Below are 10,215 nucleotides of genomic sequence, written 5' to 3' on the forward strand. Positions count from 1 at the left end.
ATTCATAACAGTAGCAAAATTACAGTTATAGAGTAGCAACGAAAATAATTTTATGGTTGGGGGTCACCACAACATGAGGAACTGTATTAAGGGGTCATGGTGTTAGGAAGGTTGAGAACCGCTGCTCTACCCATTAAACAATAACTGCCAATTCTCCCCTCTCCCAGTCCCTGGCTAAATTTTGTTTTTTTAAAAAAATTTTATTGGGGAACAGCCATGGTCATTGGCTACACATTGTTTTCATGCTGCAATGGCATAGTTGACTCTTCTAGGAGGGCGCAGCTCACAGTGGCCCATGTGGGGATTGAACTAGCAACCTTGGTATTATCAGCACCACACTCTAACCAACTGAGCTAACTGGTCACCCCCTAAATTTTGGTTTTTGAGGGGAGGGTGTGGGTGACACAGCAGGAAGGAGGCAGACTATTTGGGTAGTAGCGGTCAAGGAAAGCAGTAGGAATCCTTGGAGAATGGGTCTTAAGTACTTTTGGATCGTGTATTGAAGATGCAAAGTTCATAGATCTTCTCCCTAGAAAAATGCACAGATGCTCAGTTCTGTAATGTGTTGTAAATAAACTTTATTTTAGAATAATACTAGATTTTGAGAAGAGTTGCAAAGATAGTGCAGAGTTCTTATATACCTGTCATACAGTTCCCCCGTCGTGAACAACTTACAGTGTCAGGTGCATTTGTTGAAACTAAGAAGCTGACATTTATATGTTACTATTAACTAAACTCCAGACTTTGGATTTCTCCTATTTTCCCATTAATATCTTCTTTTCTGAGACGCAATCCAGGATACTACATTACATTGACTTATGTCTCCCTAGTCTCCTCTGATCTGTGACAGTTTCTCAGTCCTTTCTCATTTTTCATGACCTTGGCAGCCTTCATTAGCCCTGGTGAAGTACCCTGTACAATGTCTTCCAACATGGGTTTGTGTATTTTTCTCGTGATTAGTCTCAAAACTTTTTATTTAATTTCAGGGGTTGCACAGACCCCTGAGGCCCTTCCATGAGCCTCCTATTATTATTGCAAATAGGAATTTAAAAGGGCATGCTGCCCTTTTAAAAAGATACACTCAAATTAGAGATTGCAGCCCATTAGTGAGACATGAAATCGATGTAGCGTGTTGCCACTGGCATTTAAAAATACATTAAAAGCATCAGTGTTGAATTGAGTATGGGCAAGTATTTTAATTTTTTTTCATTCGCGTGTGTATACTAGGTCACTGTGTCAACGTATGTGGTAGGCAGAATTTTGGCCCCCATTACCTTCACTCCTGGTGTCATGCCTGTGAATATATATGTTACATGGCAAAGGGGGTGGGGTTGCAGATGTACAGGATACTTTGGACATCGTGTGGGTTCAGTTTCAGACCACTGCAATAAAGTGAAATGGCAATAAAGTGAGTCACATGAATTTTTTGTTTCCCAGAGCATATAAAATTGTTTATACTATAGCTTATTAAGTGTGCAATGGCATTATGTCTGAAAAAATGTACGTACCTTAATTAAAAAAAATATTGCTAAAAAATGCTAACCATCGTGTGAGCTTCAGCAAGTTATCTTTTTCCTGGTGGAGCATCTTGCCTCGATGGTGATGGTGGCTGACAGGGTGGTGGTTGCTGAAGGTTGGGGTGGCTGTCGCAATTTTTAAAAAGACAATAATGCAGTGTGCTGCATCGATTGACTCTTCTTTCACGAACAATTTCTCTGTAGCATGCGATGCTGTTTGATAATATTTTACCCATAGTAGAACTTCTTTCAAAATTGGAGTCAATCCACTCAAACCCTGCTGCTGCTTTATCAACGAAGTTTATGTAATATTCTAAAGCCTTTGTTGTCATTTCAACAATCTTCGCAGCATCTTCACCAGGAGTAGGTTCCATCTGAAGAAACCGCTTTCTTTGTTTATCCATAAGAAGCAACTGTTAGTTTTATTATGAGATTGCAGCCATTTGGTCACATCTTCAGGCTCCACTTCTAGTTCTCTTGTGACTTCCACCATATCTGCAGTTATTTCCTCCACCAAAGTCTTGAAGTTACCATAACAAATATAACAATAATGAGAAAGTTTGAAATGTGAGAATTACTAAACTGTGACAGACATGAAGTGACCAACGACTTCGAAAAATGGAGCTGATTGATAGGCTTGCTTGATGCACGGTTGCCACAAACCTTCAATTTGTAAAAAACACAATATCTGTGAAACGCAATAAAGTAAAACAATAAAATATGGTATGCCTGTAATTAAGGTTACTAATCAGTTGGCTTTAAAGTAGATTATCCCAGGTTATCTGGCAGGCCCAAAGGAATCATACAAGCCCTTAAAAGCAGAGCTTTCTCCTGGCTAAGGGTAGACGAGGAAGTTATAGAGATGTGGCAGAAGAGGATGTCAGAAAGAGTCAAAAAAGACTCGAGCCATTGTTGCTGGCTTCAATGATGGAGAGGGCCACGAGCCAAGGAATGCGGGCAGCCTTTAGAAGTTGAGAACAATCTCTGGCTGACAACCAGCAAGGAAATGACCTCAGTCCCACCACTGCATTGCACTGAATTCTGCCAGTAATTTGTATGGTCTTGGAAATGGATTTTCCCTTAGGGCCTCCAGATAGAGCCCAGGCCAACTAATTCTTTCACTTGGGCTTTATGAGTCCCTGAGCACAGAATCCAGCCACACTGTGCCAGACTTCTGGCCTGCAGAACTTAGATAATATGAATTTTATGGTAATGATCTATTTCTTATTGGGAATCAAGGTGAAAAAAACAATACAAAACTGGAAAATACTGCTGTCGTGTTAAGGATCCTGGGTGGGGGTCAAGAGACTGGTTCTCATCTCGCCCCTCCCACATTTTTTTCTTTTAGGAACTGCTTTATTATTTTTTTCCAGTAAAATTCACCCCCTTAGTGTACATTTCTATGAATTTTGATAAATGCATATAATCACCATCTCAACACCACAAAATTCCCTCATGCTGTCTCTTCATAGTCCTCTCCTGCCCCACTAGTGCCCGAGCCCCGGGCAACTGCTGATCTGTTTATTGCCCCCATTGTTTTGCCTTCATAAATGGATTCATACAGCATGTAGACTTTTGAGTCTGGCTTTTTTTTTTTTTTTGAATTTTTTTATTGGGGAATTGGGGAAGGGAACAGACAAGTTGCTGTCCTTTTGTTCTTTTGTCTAGTTGTGGAGGACATCACTTCACTGGCCCATGTTGGTATTATCATTGCACTCTTCCTGGCTGAGGCATATCGGTCGCTGGCCACTGGATGACTGCTCACGGTGGCTCATGGCAGCTCAGGCCTCCGGCTGCTCATGCTGGCTGCCGGCCACTCATGGTAGCTCACGGCAGTCCACTGCAGCCCCACTGCAGCCTACACCGTCGCCAGTGACTCACGGCATCCCAGCTCCAGGTTGAGCTCTTGTTCACCATCTTAGCTGTAGAGGGCAGTGTCACTGGCCCATGTGGGATCTGAACTGGTGGCCCTGCTGCTCAGAGCTCGCGTCCCAAGACAACTCTTAGCCAATGAGCTACTCAGCTGCCCCGGCATTGTTATTTTTAATCCTATAAATAATTCTTAACTGCCCTCAGTCCTGTGGGGGAAATGACTTAAGTGAGGCACCTGTGGCTTCCAGGGGACTCCTTGCTTTTCTGTGTTTCTGTATAAGGCCTGTGGAGGAGCAGGGCTTCTTTCATGGTCAGCAACTCCTGTGCCCTCTTTCTCCTGCCTTGTTGTTTATCTATCCGTCATAGGCTGGTAGGTCAGAAAGGGAAGCTGTGTTCTCAGTGTAGCTGGCAGGGAGTGCTAGAGAGGAGTTTCCTGGGGTCTTACTTAGGTCACACATGGGGTTTGGGAAAGGCAAATGAGAGGGTTACTAGGTATTATGTAGGGTGAGATCCTAATCAAGCTACTGAAACCAGATGTACAATATGAAGGCCTAATATTCAAAATGAATAAGATCAAATCATGCTGAAAAGCAGATTTTGTCCCTGTTCCTTCTTTCTCTGTGTCTGATCCAAGATCTGACATTGCTCACTCAAGTCTAGATAACTCTCAACAGCCTAGTACTTAAAGCATTTTTCTTTATTTCCCCGATTAATTGGTCCAGAATTCTACCTCATCTTGGATATATTTTTACATTTTAGGGCTTCATGTTTCTTCCTGCTTTCCCATAGGAACCTTATTTCCCCTATCAGATCTATAAAATTTAGGTAATTTGGGATCTTCTAGAAATAACGAATGCTAAACTGTGGGTATGCATAGGTGATTCAGGGTGGTGGAGTGAATACGCCTCACAGTCTGATATTAAATAAGTGAACAATTACTCCCCCTAAGTTCATTCAAATTAGCAAAATATATTACCTCAATAATCAAACAAGGAATAGGGCACCCTGCAGTGCCATAAACTCCAAGAAGTGGTCCAATTAGGAATCACATAGAAGACCTTGGAATTGAGAGGAAATGCATCACATAGAAAGCGTCCTAAACGAACCCCATCTTCTAGAAGTCATAACCGTGTGTCATCAAAATCCTGAGAATTCCTACTTATACCCTCAGTCAGGAGAAAAGAAAACCGAGGAAGTATCTCCTTTCCCTTTTTCTGACTGGAGAGAAGTGGGTGAGGCAGATGCAAGTGAGGGCTTTTCCGTGGCTTTGAGGGCTCTAGGCTAGACTAGAGGATGACGCCAAAGTGAAGGGCACTCTGTGGAAGGAGATTGGAATACAGCCTCCAGCAATGTCGAATGAGCCCTAGTACTGTAAGTGAACCTCCAAGTTGGCCCACCTTCTAAACTGAGCTCTCCCTTTATTCACACCTTCAGCTTACGGGAGAAGTATATAGAACAGGAAACATCCGGCCCTCAAACTATAGCTTCATAGAGATCAAATGGCAGGAAGTATAGTGGCCAGGAAAACGGATGCTGGAGCCAGAATGCCTAATTTCTAATTTGCCTTAGCTACTTACAAGTTACTTGAACAAGTTACTTAACTTGTTCTTTCTACCTAAAATGCCTCATCTGTAAAATGGGGATAGTAATAATACCTCAGAATTCTTGTGAGGATTAAATAGGTTAATATATAGAAAGCACTTGTAACAGTGACTGGCACATAGTAAGTGTCATGTAGCTGAGTGTTAGATAATATTGCTGTTATTATTATATCAGAGCAAATAAAAGGTCCAAGCATGAACAGAGTGAAAATAAATAACACAACTATATAAACAAGCAACAGCAACACAAACAAAAACCAGAAACATAGTGTCTAAAACATAAGAAGCTCAGTCTAGAAGAAAACATAGTTCAAGGAACAGAAGAAAATGCCTCATGAGTGTTATGCATTACAGACTAACATAATGATGTAAATTCAATAAAATAAGCGTTCAAAAGCTGAGTTATACATTAAAGAAATGAAGGGGAGTTTGCAGACCTCACTTTTCATTCCCAGGAATCAACCTAGACTACGTAAAACAGCAACATATAATGAAAATGACTTTAATTTCTTAAATATTTTGGTGGTCTCTTCTTAACCTTAGTAGAACATTTTAGGAAATAATTTTCCTTATGCTGAAGAAATATTTGACATTCAGGAGAATTAAAGTTTATTTTCACTTGAGTTTTTGACTTCTGCTAAATTTTAACAAAGCAACTTTAGTATTTTGTAGTTAAAATTGCTATTGTAGTATTATTTTATGTAAATGTTTCTATTTACTTGTCTATTTATCTTACTCATCTTTTTTCCATGGAACTATGCTTAGGGTGATTTTTAACTAATGTTTATTAGTGATGGTTGTTTCTAGGTGGTAGAAATTCTTTTTAAAGCTCTATTCATGTTCTTTTCTGTTGCTTATTATACAATGTGAGTTGTTATGATGCAAAGAGGGACCAGTACTAGGAGGAGATTAGAAAAGTTTTTTTGGTCCTGAGTTGGGACTAACCAATAAAATCTCTGGGCTGGAGATTGCTTCCCCACATACTGCCTATTGGTTTCCCAGGAGTGGTAAAAACTCCCAGTTTTCTGGAAGTCAGATTACATTTTGTCTTCTTCGTGTTCTCTGGGACCTGAGCTGTGACAGCTACTCTGTGGACCAGGATCCCTGGACCAGTACAGGAGCTAGAGCCCAAAGGCAACAGGGATCTATTTGTAGCATGCTACAATTTACTGTGCATGCTCACGCTTTATTGTTCCTGCTTCACAGAGGAAGATATAGGCCCAGGGGTATTAAAAGAGCGAGTGTAAGTTCTCCCAGGTGCTAACTGTGATTTCATGATTCCAGCAGCATTCTCTCTAGGAATGCCTGCGTCCAGCCACAGGGTCTCCTCTTCCAGCTTGTCTACACAGGGTGCATGGTGCCCAGGTAGCTTGGGAAAGTTGCCTTTTTTTTTTTTAAGATTTTTATTGGTGAATTTGGGGGATGGGAACAGTGCTGGGGAATTGGGGGAAGGGGGACAGACAAGTTGCTGTCGTTTTGTTCTTCAGTCTAGTTGTGGAGGACGTCGCTTCACTGGCCCAAGTTGGCACCATCATTGCGCTCTTCCCGGGTGAGGCAGATCAGCCGCGGGCTTCTGGACGGCCGCTCACTGCGGCTGCTGGCCGCTCACGCTGGCTGCCGGCCACACACAGTAACCCATGGCAACCCACTGCCACAGGGACTGCAGCCCACGCCGTCGCCGGCGACTCACAGCAGCCCAGCGCCAGGTCGAGCCGCTGCTCAGCGTCTTAGCTGTAGAGGGCAGTGTCACTGGCCCTCATATGTGGGATCCGAACCGGGGCCCTCTGGCATCCCAAGCGAGTTCTTAACCATCACGCCACTCGGCCGCCCGGGAAAGTTGCCTTTTTGTCTTTGAGCTCCTTGTCTCACATCCGGTATATTGAAGAGGGCAGCATGTTGAGGCAGAAGTTGCATAGAATCCAGGGTTAACAGATGTAAGTTAACGCTCATTCTGCTCTTTCCCAGCTGTTTAGCATTGGGCAGGACATTCAGCCTTCCTAGGCCACCGTTTCTCTAAATGAGGAAACAGACATGACAACGATAGAGGAAATGTTTGGAGCAGCCATTGCCTAAAGGCCCTGTACTATACGCTCTTTACGTGCAGATGTCATTTATGTTTCCTGACAACCCTGTGTGGTAGATACTATTGTTACCTTCATTTTACAAATGAGGAAACTGAGGCTTAGACCCAAGGTCACACAGGCAGTTAGAGTTAGAGCTGGGGTTTGAATGCTGCCCATGTCATTCCAGGGCCTGTATTCTCAGCTACTTAGCCACACTGCGATGATGTCTAAGATCCCGGAAAGATCTCAAAATGACATCTCCAGACATGGGTGTAGGATGGCTGTGTGGGTGTTGCTGCTGTGAGGACTTACCACAAGGCAACGTCACACAACCTGTTCAAGCCTTCATTGGTGGTGGCAAACAAAGTAGTTTGCAGCCAGCTGGCCAGCTTACCTCCATGATTTCTCTCCCCACCAACTTCTCCAGTTAGCAAATTGCTTGAATTCCGCAGTGTTACCTCTCTGAAGGCAACTTTTCTAAAAACAAAATCTAGCCATGCCTCCAGATTTCTATTTCTCAAGGGTGAGTTACAGGTATATAGAGCTAGTTAGTGGCCAATAATTAACCCAGCTGCTAGCATATCCTCTTTGGAGAGAGAAAGAGAGAGGGAGAGGGAGGAAGGAGGAGGAGGAGGAAGACGAGGAAGAGAATACCTTTGTTTGTCTTGTCCCATCCCCACCTAACCTTGTCTTAGGATGTGATGTGCATGATTTGTATGTATTAAAGGCAGTGTATAAAATGTTACTTCAATAAAACTAAACAATCATTGATTCTATGACTCAGCAATTTTCCTAGGCATTTGCTCAAGGGACATGAAAACATGTCCACAAAAATAATTATATATGGATGTTTATGGTAGTCTTATTTATAATAGCCCCAAACTGGAAATGGCCTAGGTGCCCATCAGCATGTGAATGGACAAACATACTGATATAGTCACATGATGAAAAACTTCTCAGCAATAAAAAGGAATGAAATACTGATATATTCAACAACATGGACGAACTTATTATGCTGAATGAAAGCTTTACACAAAGAGTATAATTCCATTCATATGAAGCTCTAGAGCAGGCAAAATTAATTTATGGTGGAAAAAATCAGAACAGTGGTTGTCTCTGGGGGATGGAGGTGGGAACTGACTGGGAAGGGACATGAAGGAATTTTCTGTGTTCTGTATCTTGATAGGGGAGTGGATCTCATGGATGTTTGTGTTTATCAGAAGTCAGCAAATGGTATACACTTGAGACTCCTGTTGCCTCCAAAAGTTGTCTTCAGTTCCCATTGTGGACTAGCTGCTCTTGGTTATGATATATTATAGGTGAGTTGATAAATCAATCATAAGTGACTTGTTACTAATAACAGGTATAATTGACTTTAAAATAAATTTATTGAAGTGGATTTCAGGCTCTCCCTAGATGAAACCATTCTCATGTACAGTCAAATGTACTTTCTCAATGGGAGCTTATGGGTTAGAGCTGGCTTGGTGAGAACTGCACGTGATATAGGCTGAATCTTTCAGCATCACACGCATGAACAGCCCCTGCTATGTTTTTCTTGATGGAAATTCAGTTTGGAAACTACTGATTTAAACACTCATTTTAAAATCTGGCTACATATCAGATTTATGTGGCACTTGTTAAAAATGCCAATTTCTGGACTGTACTATTCCCCAGACCTAATGTATCAGAATCTCAGGGGTGGAGCTCCAAGAATCGATCAATCGCTCGCTCTCTCTCTCTCTCTCTCTCTCTCTCTCTCTCTCTCTCTCTCTCTCTTTCTCTCTCTCCAAATTCCCCAGTACTGGTCCACATACGTCTGGTCTCCCTCCTAAGGGTGGAAGAGAAAAACTATGAATGTAGAATGTCTGGAATAGAGAGGAAATGAAGGAAACCACCAAAAATAACCACCTTTTTAAAGGAGTAATTGGAGAAACCCAGATTTCACAGGCCATCGGTGTGGGTCCTTGGTCAAGGACAGGACTGGACACAGAAAGGTGCAGAGAAAGATTCAAACCGAAGGAGGCCCCGGTTAGACTGTCGGCAAAGCTCTTTGTTCCATCTATTCAGTGTACTTGTGATTCCCCAGTTTATTAATGCTGCTTGTCTATACAGTCCTTACGATGCATAGTGCCTGGCTTACGGGTCCTTCATACATGTTTGCTGAACTGATTCATCATTAATAAAGTAGCCACTGTCATGGTAGGAAGTGGTCCTGGAATATTGGCTTAAAGCCTGCAGGTGACCTAGGAATTCAGAGGCTCCTGTATTCCTGGGACGTAACCAGCAGAGGGAGGCTGGCTTCCCAAGCCCTTAGGGAAGGGCCACCCTTAGACAACTTAGTGGAAGTGCTTTCTTCTGCCAAATCAGGGAAGGCTGTGACAATTTCAGGAATTTTTTTTTTAAGAAATTGTCTTTTAAGTTGGAGAAGACTGAGAAGTTGCACATGTTACTTTGGTTCAAATGTCACTGATCCATACTTAGTCAATTTGCCAGATCTAGTTGCAAGGTCAATGAGGAGATACTGTTTCTGGCTAGGGGACCATGTGCTCAGCTACAACTCTGTTGTTACAGTCAAGTGACAGGTAGATTTTGGTGGACATCTAGAAGTCATCCACAACATTGCATCTTTGCAGCTCTTATCTGTCGGATGGTGCACATATTAACATTTCTGAGCCTCAGTGACAACAGTCACTACTCCAAAAGATCATTGTGAGGGTCACAATGCCATTATGCTAGCAAGGTCCTCAGCACCATGCTGGGCACGTAGTATTGAGTCAGCACTGAACATGGGTATTGTAGCTTTTGTCAACTCCAATGTCAGCCCTCAGTAATGCTTCCTGAGCACTGCAGCCCTTCCTATTCTGAAGGGGGTCACCTATGGTAACAAAAAGTCTGAGAAATCAGGGTTCTTTCAAACACGCATAAGGGAAACACCATGAATGGAGATGTGTCTATACATCAGACATTGATCTTGGTTCATGAGAGTTTGCTTTTGAGAAAAAGGCTCATTTTGATGTGTTTATAACCCCAGGTTTCTTAGTCTGAGACATACTTCCTGAGATTATAAAGTCACTGTGAAGGAGTTTTTTGGAGACACTCGAGAGCTTTTACCCAAGACAGACAGCACATCCCTTTCACTCCTCACTCCCTAATAGAGTCTAG

The sequence above is a fragment of the Hipposideros armiger genome, unplaced genomic scaffold, assembly GCF_001890085.2.
Source record: "Hipposideros armiger isolate ML-2016 unplaced genomic scaffold, ASM189008v1 scaffold_553, whole genome shotgun sequence".
In the NCBI taxonomy this organism is placed as follows: domain Eukaryota; kingdom Metazoa; phylum Chordata; class Mammalia; order Chiroptera; family Hipposideridae; genus Hipposideros; species Hipposideros armiger.